Source organism: Grammomys surdaster, unplaced genomic scaffold (assembly GCF_004785775.1).
Source record: "Grammomys surdaster isolate TR1022 unplaced genomic scaffold, NIH_TR_1.0 172, whole genome shotgun sequence".
Lineage (NCBI taxonomy): Eukaryota > Metazoa > Chordata > Mammalia > Rodentia > Muridae > Grammomys > Grammomys surdaster.
This window is the reverse complement of record NW_021604620.1, coordinates 2,116,723-2,131,980: the sequence shown is the minus strand read 5'-3', so window position 1 is coordinate 2,131,980 and position 15,258 is coordinate 2,116,723. Positions and strand designations below refer to the sequence as shown.

Below are 15,258 nucleotides of genomic sequence, written 5' to 3'. Positions count from 1 at the left end.
GGAAGGGAGGAAGGAAAAATCTCTTAGCGCGGGCACACAGAGTCACAGGTCTGGGCTGTCAGTTCTTCTGAATAACTCACTACTTTGATGATTAAGTTGGTCTCTTCCCGTTTCCGGTTTCAGGGTGACTTATTTTAATTTTGAGATCATGTGAAACATTAATATGATCTGAAGTCCAGAGTGTAGCAGAAGAGGTGGCCCCATACCCTCGTCATCTCTCCACTCTTAACTCCGCCCACTTGTCAGGTCATCGCTGCTTCCGTGTCAGCGTCGCCGCTTACGTGATATCTTCTTCGTTGCCTTACGTTTCCACATCGCTGCTTCCGTGTCAGCCTCGTTGCTTATGTGATGGCATCGCTGCTTATGTCGTTGCTTACGTGTCAGCGTCGCCACTTACGTGATATTGTCGTTACGTTTCCACATCGCTGCTTCCGTGTCAGCGTCGCCGCTTACGAATTAGCGTCATTGCTGCTTACGTGTTAGTGTTTTCAGTTTTCTGCACAGAGGACGACTTGCAGGAGTCAGGTCTCTCCTTTCACCATTTGGCTCCCAGGGATCAAACTCACATCCTGTCTTGGCAGACGGTGCAGGCTGAAGAGTCTCCAGCCCCGCAGCCAGCTCTTGTATACCTTCATTATTAACTTAGCAGGAGGTCACGGGACTTTTCCATTATCAGTGGAAAATGATCAGGGGAAAAATATGACAAAGTCCCCAGCCAGTGTTTTTAGATTTATTTATGTGTAGGAATATTTTGCCTCCTGGATATATATGTACCATAGGCCAGATGGATGTGAGCTGAGAATCGAACTTGGGACCACTTGGCCAGTGCCCTTAACCTCTGAGCCATCTCTCCAGCCCTTAAACAAGTTGTTTTGTTTTTTTCCAAACAGATCCTCAGTGCCTCTGTTTCCAGGTCCATGATTGTATCTATGGATGGCTACTTTTGTTTCTTCGTCTTCCTTGCTGCTGCTGCTGCTGCTTCTGCTTCTTTTTTTTTATTTTGTTTTTTTTCGAGACAGGGTTTCTCTGTGTAGCCCTGGCTGTCCTGGAACTCACTCTGTAGACCAGGCTAGCCTCGAACTCAGAAATCCGCTTACCTCTGCCTCCCAAGTGCTGGGATTAAAGGGGTGCGCCAACCACCGCCTGGCTTTCTTTTTCAAGATTAACTTATTTTATGTATGTGACTACACTGTCACTGTCTTCAGACACACCAGAAGAGGACATCAGATCCCATTACAGATGGTTGTGAGCCACCATATGGTCTTTGAGAATTGAACTCAGGACCTCTGGAAGAGCAGTCAGAGCTCTTAACCAATGGGCCATCTCTTCAGCCCTCTTTACAACTTATTTTTCTTTTTTGACCAGCCCAAGCTGGTCCCTGCTCTTTAGCTGAGGTTGACCTTGAACTCCTGGTCTTCCTGTCCCCATCTCTCTAGTGCTGGGATGACAGGTGTGAGCCACCGAGTTTTTCCAGTGCTGGCCATTCACCCCGGTGCCTCATGGCTGGGCCAGTGCTCTGCCACAGAGCTACATCCCTAGCCCTAAGTTCTTCATTTTCAAAAGTTAGCAATTCATGGAAAGAGGAGGGTGGGTGGGAAGTAGAGCATCTCAGACTGTAAAAAGTGTGAGCAGCCAAGTGTGGCTGCAGTCCCTCTGAGCAGGGGGCAGAGTGGGCTCCCTGTCACTGATGCCTGGAGAGTGCTTGTGCCAGGAGCACTCTTGCCTGGGGATGACTAAATCCTCCCTGCTCAGCATCCCTCCTTTCAGATCATTGTTTCTTCCTGCCATTTTCTAGCTCACTGTAGCCTCTGCTGTCCTGGCTCAGACTGCACACCCCAAGGCAATCATGCTGTCCTGGGAGTGTGTGATTGAGGCCAGAGAGCCACTGTTTACAGTGTGGGTCTGGGCTGTTGGGTCCTAGCTGTGCTGTTTATTTCAGTAAGAAAGTAACTTTCTGACTTTCTGGGCTGACTGAGCTGAGCCCTGTGCCTCCTTAGCTCCTGGAAGCCCTGGCCTTCCCCTCTGTTTCCTGGGTGTTCCTGTGCAGAGGCTCGGGGCTTCTGAGTGGTCCCAAGTTCTGCTTTAGGTAAAATGCTGAAAGTAGCTGAAAAATCCTAAGCTACTGGCTCCCCTTCTTCCAAGATGTTTTTGATGGGGGCTCTAGAATGTTCTTCCTTTGCCATCAGACAGGATCAAGTCCAGAATCTGTTCCTGCAGTCCACAGAAGGTCCACTGGCATCCTTGGGGCTTTGTTTAGAGCCAGTAGATTAGGAAGATAATTGCTCCATACCCAGCCACCACACACTCACCAGGGGAACTTTTGTGTGGTTGGTTTGCCTATAAATCAGAGATGAGGGGTCTGTGTGCTGACTGGTGAGGCCTGTTTTACTGGATGTACACTGTGGGGAGGTGGTGTAGCCACGTTGGGTTGCTCCCTCTCACTGGATCCGACGTGAAGTCATAGCCAAGAGCAACTTGTGTTTCCATAGCTGTGGAATCTGTTTTGAAAAACACCAGACTGGGATTCCACTGAAGTTCAGGCACATTGAGGGCCTGTGTGCAAATAACTAGGAGTTTTAAGGCAAGCTCGCAGTCCCTTTGGGTAGCCATGTGGGAAACCGTCTCTCCTCCCTCCCTTCCTCCCTCTCTCCCTCCCTCCTGTTTTGAAGCCTTAAATTGTGTGGAATCCTGTGAAGAGTTGAGTGTGGAAGTCGATTGCCTAATGTCGTCCAAGCCTGTCACTCAGGAAGCCCCTCAGACATTTCCTGCTGTGACAGTGTATGCACCATTGATTGCTGGGATTGTAATTGACCTGTCACACTCTGGTAAGGACAGGGAGGCTGGGGTGGCTTTTTTTTTTTTTCTTCAACAGGGACAGGCATAAGAATGAATCATTGAAATTGTTCTATAAACATTGAGTTTACTGTGTTCTAAGCACCCAGGGCCCAGCGGTGACCTAAACGGGCAGAAGTGAACCTTTTAAAACTTCCTCTTAGCTGTCTTAACCCTGAGTACAGAGCTCTGAAGTCTGCAGTCCCTGATTTTAGGAGAATGACCTTTGAAATGTCATGGTCTATTTCCACCTCAGGCTCTGTTTTCCCTCTGCTTTGTGAGGGTTTTATCTCTGGGGTAACTGCAGAGCTGTCATTTATGGAGCACCTACAGTATACTTACCTCACTTATTCCTTGTAGCACCCCCTACTGTTTGGCATCACTATTGCCCCTTGCTTTATGCAGAGGAACTATTCAGTGGCTTCCCTGGGGAATGAGTGTGTGGTCCTGTGCCCGTGGAGAGGAGCCCTGCTCACGGCCAGGTTGTTGGGATGGCGTGGGTGCGGTAGACATGTAAGGTGACTCAGCAAAGAGAGGAGCGGGCCTGAGTGTGGGGTTGGAAGTCTACCAAGGCCCTAATAAGGAGCGGTCACGGAGGCCACCGGGTGTGGCTCTGTGGGCGGGGATGGTGGTGATGTAATTATGCCTGGCAGATGGTGAGTTACATTGTTCCAGGTCTTATTTATTAAGAGTTAGTTCTTTGAGAGTTCCATGCCACCTGTTTTGATCATATTGATCTCTCCGCCAGCTCTTCCCAGATCCATCACACCTTCCCGGCCCACCCAACTTCATGTTCTTTTTTTAAAAAAAAACTTCAAGATTACTTTGTGCTGCCCATTTAACTGAGGTGTGTGGTCTTCCATTGGCACATAGTCAGTTTACCAACAGTTACACAGTTAGAGATACCTGTCTCCCCCACTCCCAGCAGCTAACAGTTGCTAATAGCTCTGCGACTAGGGTGAGATCATGTGCCTGACTCCCCTCTCCATGGTCGGATGTTGTCTGGCTTGGACATGTATAGGTTTGTACACGCTGCTTCCACTGCCGAGAGCTTACATACACCTGCATGCCATATCCAGGGACTCACTTGTAGCCGACACTGCCTTTGGCTGTCACATTCTTCCAACTCCTTCTTCTGCAGCGACCCTGAGCCTTGGGCGCTGGGGTATGTGTGCCATATGTATATTCTCTTAGAGCTGAGCGCCCAGCAATCTCTTATTCTCTGGGTAGTTGTATCTCACTGTGTTAATCACTGCCTGCTGCAGATAGAAGCGTCTCAGGCGAGGATTGAGGGATGTTCTGACCTGACAGTGCGTGTCGTATAGTTCTGCGTCTCCTTCTAACGTAGATGGACACACCATGCCCTGAGCTGGGTTGTGAGCTGCCGTTTTCACACTGAGCCTGTGTTTGCCATCTGTTCTTGGTGACCCAGTTTCTCTGTGTTGCCGTCGGAAGGCACATGGATGAAGGGGACAAGTTGTGTTGTGTGGACCGACTGTGTCTTATTTCATTGAAATCTGCAATAGATAATGTGTTTCCCTGTCTCAGATGTACATATGTGCTACAAGGAAAGTTAGGTCTCCATACGAGCGAGGTTCTGCTTTTCCTCAGAGAACAACTAGCTGTGGAATTACTTGAAAATTTTATAAGATTTATTTTATGTATAGGAGTGCTTTGTTTGTATGTATATGTGTGTATATCATGTGTGTGCATGAATGTGGTGACCTTGGAGACCAGAAGAGGGTCTCTTCTCTGGGACTGGAGTTACAGGCAGTTAGTTGTGGGTCACCATGTGGGTACTGGGAAGTAATGTGGTATCTTAGTTAGGGCTTTACTGCTGTGAACAGCTATCATGACCAAGGCAACTCTTATAAAGGACAACATTTAATTGGGGCTGGCTTACAGGTTCAGAGGTTCAGTCCATTATCATCAATAATGATAATGGATAATAATGATAATGGGATATCAATAATGATATGGGAACATGGCAGCATCCAGGCAGGCACGGTGCAGGAGGAGCTGAGAGCTCTACATCTTCATCTGAAGGCTGCTAGCAGAATACTCCCTTCCAGGCAGCTAGGATGAAGGTCTTAAAGCCCACGCCCACAGTGACACACCCACTCCAACAGGGCCACACCTTCTAAGAGTGCCACTCCCTGGGCCAAACAGATACAAACTATCACACCTAGTTCTCAGGAGCAGCCGGTGCTCTTAACTGATGAATTCTCTCTCTATCCCTGTGGGCTTGCTTTTGATATAAATTCCTGGATATCACTGAGGTGAGCAGCTCAGGTTATTTAGGAATGAAAAGATGCCAGAGTGACAGTTTTGGTTATTATTGCTATTTTCCTGATAACCGAAAACATATTTATTTATTTATTTATTTATTTATTTATTTATTATTTTCTTGTGTGTGCATATATGTGTGGAGTACGCACAAGCATGTAGCGTGTGGAGCCCATAAGCCAACTCTTGAGGCTGGCTTCTCTCCTCTGTAGTCCCTGGGATCAAACCCAGGCCATGAGGCTCTGCCGCAGGACCCAGGCCATGAGGTTCTGCCGCAGGGCCTCGGTAAGCTGAGGCATCCTGCCTATATGTTTTTTTCTGGTAACTTCTGTCATTGAATCTGCTTAAGCAAAGTTTTATACTGTCTGCCTTTAGCTTCTGAGTGTGAGAAGACCATAATTTCCTTGTGTGCACTCACTTGAGAAAGCTGTTTTCCATGTAGGGTGGTTCTTTTTGTTTTCCTAGCATGTTCTGAAAAGTTAAGATCTTACATACACAGAAAAGATGAATGAGAGACTTGAGATTTCCTTGATACGCCACAGGCTGTGGTTTTGATAGTGATTTAAAAAAAATTTACTAAGCACACATACACACTCATGTAGTACACGTGTGCTTGTGTGTGTGTGTGTGTGTGTGTCTGTATGTGTAGCATATTCAGGACAACTTGGTGGAATCTGTTCTCTCCTTTCTACCATGTGGGTTCAAGGGATTGAACTCAGGTCTTCAGGCTTGTCAGCAAGCCCCTTTACCTGCTGAACTCTCTTACCCTCCCCAGGCTATAGAACTTTTAGTTTCTTAAGACTGTGCAAATGGCCAGGCGGTGGTGGCGCACGCCTTTAATCCCAGCACTTGGGAGGCAGAGGCAGGCGGATTTCTGAGTTCGAGAGTTCGAGGCTAGCCTGGTCTACAGAGTGAGTTCCAGGACAGCCAGGGCTACACAGAGAAACCCTGTCTTGAAAAAAAAAAATAAAAAAAAAAAAAAAAAAAAGACTGTACAAATGACTTCAAACCTCAGTTTTTCCCCAGCAGTCACTGGGAAGAGAATGAATGGGCTTGCCATCCTCGGGCTGCTGTGAATTTAGGGTTGGCAGTGCCCCCGCCTGACAGAACCCTGTCATGACATGATACATGCAGCCTGTATGCCCTTTGTGTTGGTGGCGCCCCTTGGGAGGTGGTGGTTGTTGTTGTTGATTCTGAGAGTCTGCGTACATTAAAGGCCGCATGGTGGACAGCTGCTCCACCTCTCTCCTAGCCCCATCCCATGTTCCTGGGTGTCCACCCTTTGGAGTTGCTGTGATCCTTTTGTCCTGGGGTTTGAGGCTAAGTAGCCACTGGGTGTGGTTGCTGAACTTCAGGCCCATATCTGGAGGGCAGATGTGACACCCCTCCCTGCCATGCCAGCCTCTCATAGATCTTGGCCTGCATCCTCCCCAGGGATTCAGTGTCCCTTCCAATCAATGATTCCTACAAGGTAAACTGCAGTATTCAGTCCCTGAGCCCTTCTTGGGCAAAACTTTTTAAGGTAAGGGCTTTCCACCTAGTGTCTCAGGTGTCCCATGAGCACTTCGCAGGGATCTGGGGATGAGGTAATCATTCTTGCCATCTCTCTCCCAGCTCTGGCCAGCCTCCAGGTTCCTCCTCCCATCCCAGGATGTGAAGGGTTTAGGATGTGGCTTTCTGTATGTGGCTCGCAGTTGGGCCCTGACACATTATCGCTGTGCTGGGCCTCTTACAATCTCCTCCCTCCTGTTGCCTGCCAGACTGGCCTTGTGCCCCTCCATTGGCAGGATTAAATGTCCAATGACTACTGTCGTCCCCTGCAGCGCCACCCTGTCAGCCAGATGTGCAGGAGAAGCCCCTCTGTGGGGGTCCCCAAATGTAGCCTCTTCTGCCCATGCCAGCCTGTGAGTGCTGGCTCTTGGGGGCCAATAGGCAAAGTTTGAATCTCCTGCCCAGCTTCTAGGGGGTCAGTGACGTGTCTGTCCTGGGTCAGGCAAGCTCGACTCACTAACCTTGCTGTGTTGGAAGGCTCGTGAAGGTTCCACTGCAGAAGAAAGAGGAGAAGCCGGCTGCCTCAGGCTCTGTGGCTGGATGGCCTCCCTGCAGGAGAGTGAGCTATTTATGGTGCTTAAAAAAAATCTGCTGTTGCAGCTAAAAGAGGGACTGGACCATTACGTAAGACTGAGCTGCTCCCTATTCTAGGAGGCAGAGTCGAGGCTGGGCTACTCTGACTTCTCAGCTGCAATAGAATTATTCTTGGACATGGAGATTGGTCATGTGACAGCACCTCATTCATGAAACCTTGATGGATCAGTGAATCAGCCTTCCTTAATTTAGGGAGATTGCTTCTCTGCTACAGGAAGATCGAAAGGAGATCTGGGGCTGGGGTTGGATTGGGCCACAGTCATTCCCTTTGTTCTTGAGTTGGGGGAACTTTCTTTAAGTGGTGTCAGTTGCTTTATTATTGGGGGAGGTAGGCTCTCCAGAGCTAGAAGAAGGCATGGCTTTAAAATGGCACCAAGGGCTGGGGAGGGGACTCAGCCTGCAAAGTGCATGCCATACAAACATGAGGAACAAAGTTTGATCACCAGAAACCACGTACAAATGCTGGGTATGGTAGCATGGTATTCCAGTCCCAACTCAGGGAAGCAGAGACAGTAGACACTGGGGCTGGCCAGCCAGCTGTGCCACAAGCTCCAGGCCAGTGAAAGAGACTCTATATCCAGGAGGCAGGTGACATTTCTCAGGCTGACACCCAGAATCAATCCCTGACCTCCACATGCACACATGTACCCACACTCATACATACACATGTTCCTGCACACACAATACCATGTACACACGCATGCAGAATTTAAAAATAACTGCACTGGGGTGCTGGGGAACCCAGTGGATAAAGTGCTCTCTGATGACCATGAGGCCCTGAGTTCAGATCCACAGAGCCCATGTGAGAGCCAGCCATAGTGGCAGGAGCCTGTAGCCTCAGTGCCGATGTAGAGACAGAGTAATTCCTGGAGGTCTCTGGCTGCCCAGTCTAGCTGCAATGGTGAGCTCCAGGTTCAGCAAGAGACCTTTTCTGTCTCTACACAGGAGATAGATAAATGGCATTAAGCCTGGTGTGGTGGTGCAGGCCTGCTACTTGGAAGGCTGAGGCAGGGGGATTATGAATTCCAGGCCAGCCTGAGCTATAGAGTGAGACCTTGTCTCAAATAACCAAAAAGTGACATAGATTTCAGGTGTGCATATCTGTGGGGTGGGAGTGGGGCAAGGCACTCCATTGATTTCTTGTGTGCACATCTGTGGTGGGGGTGGGGCACAGGCACTCAGGACAGCTGCTGTGCGTGGCTGTCTGTCCTTGTGCAAGGCTGGCCTGAAGTCCTCCTAGAAGAACCTGTAACAGTGCTCACATGACCTCTGTTGTCCTCCTCTGTTCCTTCAAGGAGCCCAGGGACCCTCACAAGAAGCCTCAGTAAGTGTCACTGAAATTGTCATCTCTGTTCCTGTGCCTCACTTACCGTGATGATGCTTCCTTTCTTTAGATAGACTTTTGCTATGTGTGTGACCCAAGCTGGGCTCCAGCTCATCCTCCTGCCTCTGAGATTACAGGCCTGCAGCACAGCACCCGCCAGCCACTTTGACGTTCAGAGGGAGTTGGCTGATGTGGGTTCCTCACAACTTGGTCACAGGACGCCCTGACAAGGTGCTGCTAACCTTGGTGGTGTCGTCTCAGGCTGCCGTTTCCTGAAAAGAAACGCTTCTTAGCCCTCCACCTGCTGTGACTCGGGATGAACCATGAATGCACCCCTGGCTTCCCCATGCCTTTCTACACTCTCTCGTCATGAGGATGGTTCTATCGAGCACCTTGTGAACAGAAAGATTAGTATCCTGTGTGTAGCTTAGCTGCAACTCTGGAGTGAGGCTTGGGTAGCATGAGCGGCCCGTTAATTGGTGGCTCGTTGGCCACCACACTCTTTACCCCACCTGGCTGTAACTCATCTAATGGCTCCTGTTCCACCGTTCAGTGTTGGCATGCCAGCTCCCACTAGCCACTTGTTATGGAGCCAGACTGGACTCAGGGGAGTGCCAGGAAGGTCATCGGAGGTCAGAGAGCACTAAGATGGGGAGTTATGGAAGGCTCTGGCTACTGGAGCCCCACATCCCGGCTGACTGGACAGGCATCTCAGTGGAGCTCCTTTGATTCCACTATGGCTGAAATGTCATAGATCCAGGGCAGAGAGAGTAATGGTTGGTCGTGAGTGGCCACATGGTGTGCCCGACTCTCCTTAAGTCCAGCACTGCTCAGCCCGAGCAGCAGCAGCAGCAGATTTGGATCCATTGAAGCAAGGCTCTGCTTCTTGGCAGGTTGTTTGGCTTCCCTGAGCTCAGATTCTCCCAAGGAAAGCAGATGCTAACGCCGCTTGGTAGGTTACGAGCATTAAAAAAAGGCCACACATTCTGGGCAGTAGCTCATCTTCCAATCCTGGCCATGCCAGGAATGCCTGTACTTTAAAATAGTACAGGCTAGCCTCACCCACCTTCAGAGCAGCTGACAGTGACAACAGTGGCGACTGAAGGTTCTGAAGGTACCAGCACCTCACACAGTCCCCATGTCAGCTGCAGAGGGACACAGCCAGACACAGCCAGCATTGCTGCTGGAGGCCTGAGGAGTCCTGTAACCCCCAGGGACATCCGCTGAGATAAAGCCAGGTTCCTGGCTTCTTAGCAGAAAGGAATCTGAGGATGAATCAGTGAAGCAAGTGAGGGAATCAGAGAGAGCACATGCTTCAAGGGAAAGATGAAATGGGATAAAGAGAAGGGGAGGGGGAAGAGAGGGGAGGAGAGAGGGAAGGGGAGGGAGGGGAGGGGAAGAGGGAGGAAGATGGGAGTGAGGTGCCTAGGAAAAGCATGCCTCTATCATTCATATATATGTGTATACACACACACATATACATACACACACACACACACACACATATATATATATATATATATATATACACACACACACACACACACACTACATACCTATACATACATACCTATATATGTGTGTGAATGAATATAAACCTATATGAATGAATGGCATAGGTGACTTCCCAAGAAAGCCACACTTAGGTGTCTTTACAGTGGCTTTGCGTGTGTGTGTGTGTGTGTGTGTGTGTGTGTGTGTTTACTTTGTTCAAAGGATTCAGTTTACAATGAGGTTTAACGATGAAGCCAAGTTTGAGAATTAAGTAAAACCTCTATGAACTGGTTTACTTCAGTCCCTTAAAATCCTCCAGTCGTAACTGGAACTCTAGGTAGTTTTAGGGAGCATGTTGTTTAGATTTACGGGTGACAGAGGAGGGCAAACACAGATCACAGACACAACATGGCCCAAAGCCAGCACAGCTTGTTCACTTCAGTGTCCCTGTCTGAGGTGTCTTTAGGAAGATGCACATCTTCGCTGGTGATTTTGGCCTTTTCGGCTGGCTGTGCTGAAGTTTCCTGGCCCAGCTGGCAGGAAGGGTGACCTAGATCCCAGGGTGAGGGACTGTCCCACTACCCATGTCCCTTCGTATCCCCTGCCATGATGCTGCCTCACCCCATGCATGTGCTGGCCCCAGGTGGGAACCAGGACATTCTGTGACTGTCCTCCATGCATGGCCTACAGACTGGCTGGCCTTCCTGGGGGCTTGTTCCTAAATTAGAAACAAGAAGACAGGCTCTGTGTGTGTCCAGCTGCTTGTGCTTATCCCTGAAGTGACTCTGGGCCTTTACACTCTCAGAGTGTTGTTCTTCAGGATCCTTATGCCCGTGGCTTCACAAGTGCAGGTGGCACCCCCTCATCGTAGAGACCCCTCAGAAGCCCAGGGCTGCAGCCAGGAGGTGGAAGCTGAGGGGAGATTTCACCCCAGTGAAGGTTAGGAGGGAAATGGATGGAAACTCACAAAACACAGGAAACCGATATTGGCTACAAAACATAAGAGGCAAGGTTTAGGCTGAGTTCTCAAGGAGCCCTGGAGTTGAGGGAGGAGAAACCTGCGGATGAGGGAGAAATCCATTGTATGGGATTCTAGAAAATGCAGGAACATTTGTGCCATTGTGCCTTTAGTCCCAGGCTGTATACTCCGCCCCCTGGTGTGCACCCCTCCCCCTGGTGTGCGCCCCACTCCCTGGTGTGAGCCCCGACCCCTGCTGTACACTCCTCCCCCTGGTGTATACATACTCTTGACTTGCCCCCACCCCTACTGTTATCTTTCTGGCACCCATTTGTCTGCCAGAATAGCCAGGCTGCAGAACTTCTCACTCCTCTACTGACAGGGGTCCCATCTTCCCTGGATTCCCCAGGCTGCAGCCAGTCAACCGCACAGCCCACAGTGTGCTGCCTTCACCCATGGGCAGGCTTTTCAAAAGCCCTGTTTGTTTCCTTTATCTGGAAGAAAGCCCTGGCTCTGTGTGTGCCAGGCTTTGCTGGGGCCAGGGCCATCCAGGATCTTCTCCTGAGCCTGTTAGAGTGGGGGGAAGCTGGGAGACACAGCAGGAAACAGCTTTACACTGGTCCCCTCTGCTAACTCTGTGTGGCCCCTCTGAGCAGTAATTCCTCACCTCTAAGTGGGGTTGGTAACTACATTCGGCTAAGAAGAGTAGGCCACTCAGGAAGGTTAGTGACGGTGGGCAGCTAACTTCCATAATGACCAGTACTTCCTGTGCTCCCTGTTAGCTCCAGAAGGGCCAGTAGTGTCACAGTTGTGTAGCTGTGTGCTGCCATAGAGAGCCGTTTGAAATGTAATTTTAGGGACATACAAGGCTCTCTTTCTTGGGCAGTCTGAGTAATTTTGAGGGTGGTGACGGGTGTATGAGTTTGCTGTATGCAGAACACAGGGTTAGCATGCCTTGGTCACAGCTGCATTATCATCTGTTTCACAGTCTCAGGTGTGGGCAGAGGAGGCTGGGCTCAGCCACCTGCAGGGATCCAGGCTGTGTCTCAGCAGCCTGGAAGCTTATCTTCCTCTTCCTGTCTCTACAGATGGTGCCTGGGGCTGCTAGACACGTGCACTATGCAGCCTCTGGCCAGTTTTCCTTTCTGCTTTGTGTATGTACATGTGTGAACACATGTACACGTGTGATATACCCATCTCTGACTCCTCAGCACCCGAGGATTACGCCACCACCCGACTCTTTGTATGAGTGCTAGGGATAGAACTCAGACCTCTGAACCCACTGGGCTCTTTCCCCAGGCCCTGAGGCCCTGGCTTCCTCTGGTGTACCATCCTGGCTGTTTGCTTACTTTTGCTTCTTGAGTTCTTAGAGATCTTGAGTTGTTGGCAGAAAGCTCAGGTTGAGTAGAAATGCTGACGTGAGGGTTTCCGCAGACCCACGCCCTGGGATGGACTATTTCTCCTGATGCAGCATCCCTGGGTGTCCCCAGGGCTCCTACTGCAACTCTATTCAAGTCAGAAACTAGATGGGGGAGTCACATGGGTCGTTGGGTGATCGAATGAGGCTAGTTAAGAGGTTAAGGTTAACACTGCTCTTCCAGAAAGAGGACCCAGCTTTGATTCTCAGCACTCACGCAGCTGCTGACTGCCACCTGTAACTCCAGCTCCGTGGGATCCAACACCTTCTGGCCTCCTCAGGCCCTGTACAAAGAGACTTGCAGGCAAAACACCTGTACACATGAACTGAATACATCTATAAACGTTTTTTTGAAACGCTACTGTGATTTATTTTTTATTTTTATTTTTTTTTGGTATTTTGTCCCCTTTAGTCTCTCTTTCGTGGTTTTTGGATTTTTTTTCTTTGTTTGTTTCTTTTTCTGGAACTCTTCAGAACTAACCTGGTGGTGGGTCATTTCAGGTTAATGCAGGTGGCCAGTGTGGCCACTCAGCCTTTCTTTCTTCCACTTCTGTGAAGATGTATACAGACGTGTGTCACTTGGTAGACTGTTCCTGGCCAGTCAGTGTCCAGACCGGAGTCAGTACACAGCTGGCACAGAGGAAGCCATTACTTAATCAAGATTGCCAGGGGCAGCAGCAGCATCTGTTAGCCTCACCCAGAGAATTCCCAACCTAAAGCACGGAGCATGGGTGGCTACGAGTGAAGGACTTCGGCTCACCAACTTCAAGCCCTAATACCCAGAATACTTTGTGCCTTTTCACGAGGCTTTTTGGTGTATCTCTGACCAGTCATGATGGTCCAGTTGGGTCCACGTGTCATCCCACAGGAGCACCCCTGTTCCTGGCCGCTTTTGTTTGTTTCTTCAATGTCCATAGAACCTCCTGCCTCTTCCTGTTTCATACTTTCTGTCCATTTAAATTCTTTCTGTTTATGTGTGTGCACCCGAGTGAGTTTATGTGCCCATGTGAATGAGGTTTCTGTGGAAGCCACGTCACATCCCCTGGAGCTGGAGTTATAGGAGGCTGTGAGTATCCTGACACGGGTGCTGGAAAGAGGAGGTCCTCTGCAACAGCAGTAGATGGCTCCTAACTGCCGAGTCATCTCTCTGGTACCAAGGACTTTAGTTTTACTTGTGAATGTGTGTCTGTGCACATGCATGTGGGTGCCCTTGGAGGCCAGAAAAAAAGACACCAGAAAGCCCAGAGCCAGAGTAATAGATGGTTGTGAGCCACCCAGCATGAGACCTGGGAAGAGCAGAACACACTCTTAACTGCTAAGTGCTAAGCCATGTTTCCATCCTCTTTGAACTTCTGTGCATATGTATACTCTGTATGTATGTGTATGCATGTGCAAGTGTGCATGCCACAGCACAGAGGTAGAGGTTAAAGGACAACCTTGGATGTCAGACCTCAAACTCTTCTGTTTGAGGAGTATGGGTTTGTTGCTCTCTGCTCTGTACACTAGGCTGTCTGGCATGTGAGCCTCTTCCAATCTTCCATCTTGCTGTAGAAATGCTGGATTGCAGAGATGCACAGAGAGATGAACTACTGTGCCTGGCATTACTTGGGTGCTGGGGATTGGAACTCAGGTCCTTGAGTGCCAAGCATCTCTTTGGTCACTAAAGTAAGTTTTGTAGACACTATTCACCACACCACTATTAGACACTTTTGCCATGTGTGTCTTTGAGTGTGTGTGTGTGTAGTGTGTGTGGAGGTGGGTGGGGAGGAGAGGACCCTTACTGAATAAAAGGATAACTTCTCAGGGGCTAGCACTGCCCTGAGAGGTCACTGTAGGGCTGCTGTTGAAACAGAAGAACTCTATCTGTAGCTCTGTAGTCAGATTTCAGTGGAAGTCTGAGTTGCCTAACAGGGCTGATGTTGTAGCTGTTCGTACTTCCCTCGGCTCTCCCCAGGAGCCTGCGAATTGGGCCCGATGTGTTTTGGTTTTTTTAAATAAAATCTTAACTTACCAGGTTCTCAAAGGAGTTCGCTCATATCTCACTGTAGCTTCAAGTGGGCGCCGACCTTAACGTCCTCTGTGGAATTGTGTTTAGCAGAGTTTAATCCTGTCACTTATAACTGAGTGTACAGATAACCATATCGCCTCACATCACACGTCAGTGTGTCAGTCTGCATTTTCCTCAGTGTACACTTGTGCTCGTCCCACCATGACTTGCTCCATGCCCTCCCTGGCTTCTTCCTTTGGGGATGGCCGTCACCCTTCTAGCTGAGGCCACTTTGTTAATGTCTTAATACTAGCCAAAGCCTATTTCGGTGTCTGGACTGAGGCCTGGTTAGCCAGTGAACCATCTCTGCAGTGCTGTTGTGATGAGACCCTACTCTCCCCTGCCTTGATCTTAAAGATTTTATCCAGATGTATTCACAGACCCCTCATGATGGTGTCTTTCTCTCTGGGTTCTTCCACAGACTCTCTGTGAGCCGCTCCTACTGGTACACTGAATCTCCCCGGGGGCCATCTGCCCGACTGCCCCTGACTCCGGCAGCGGGGGACCCCCCATGGCAGTGGGCACCTCCCCTTGAAACCTGCCAAGCTGGACACCACAGCCCTGCACGACGACACCTTGGCCAGCTCCACACCCCTCTCTGAGGCTTGCAGCCATGCGGTCCTCGCCTGCAGCCCGGGCATCCCTGAAGAGTACTATGTGAGCGAGGCTGTGGAAGATGCTCCCAGCTACAGAGAGCACCGGGATGCCTGCACCATCACCGGTATGCTGGCCTTTCCCTGCTGGGGATGGGGAGG

General features: G+C 49.8%; 1 protein-coding gene across 3 annotated transcripts in view; it reads left to right on the top strand.

The window, feature by feature from the left end:
* Positions 1 to 15,258, top strand: part of Trak1 (trafficking kinesin protein 1) — a 163,999-nt gene that overhangs the window by 45,025 nt on the left and 103,716 nt on the right. For 2 of the 3 annotated variants that reach the window (XM_028767303.1, XM_028767304.1), the window contains exon 2: positions 14,925 to 15,224. The gene's annotated coding sequence lies outside the window, so the exon portion shown is untranslated. Of the gene's footprint in view, positions 1 to 14,924; positions 15,225 to 15,258 lie in introns of those variants that run through there. The other variant, XM_028767306.1, reaches the window with a different exon arrangement.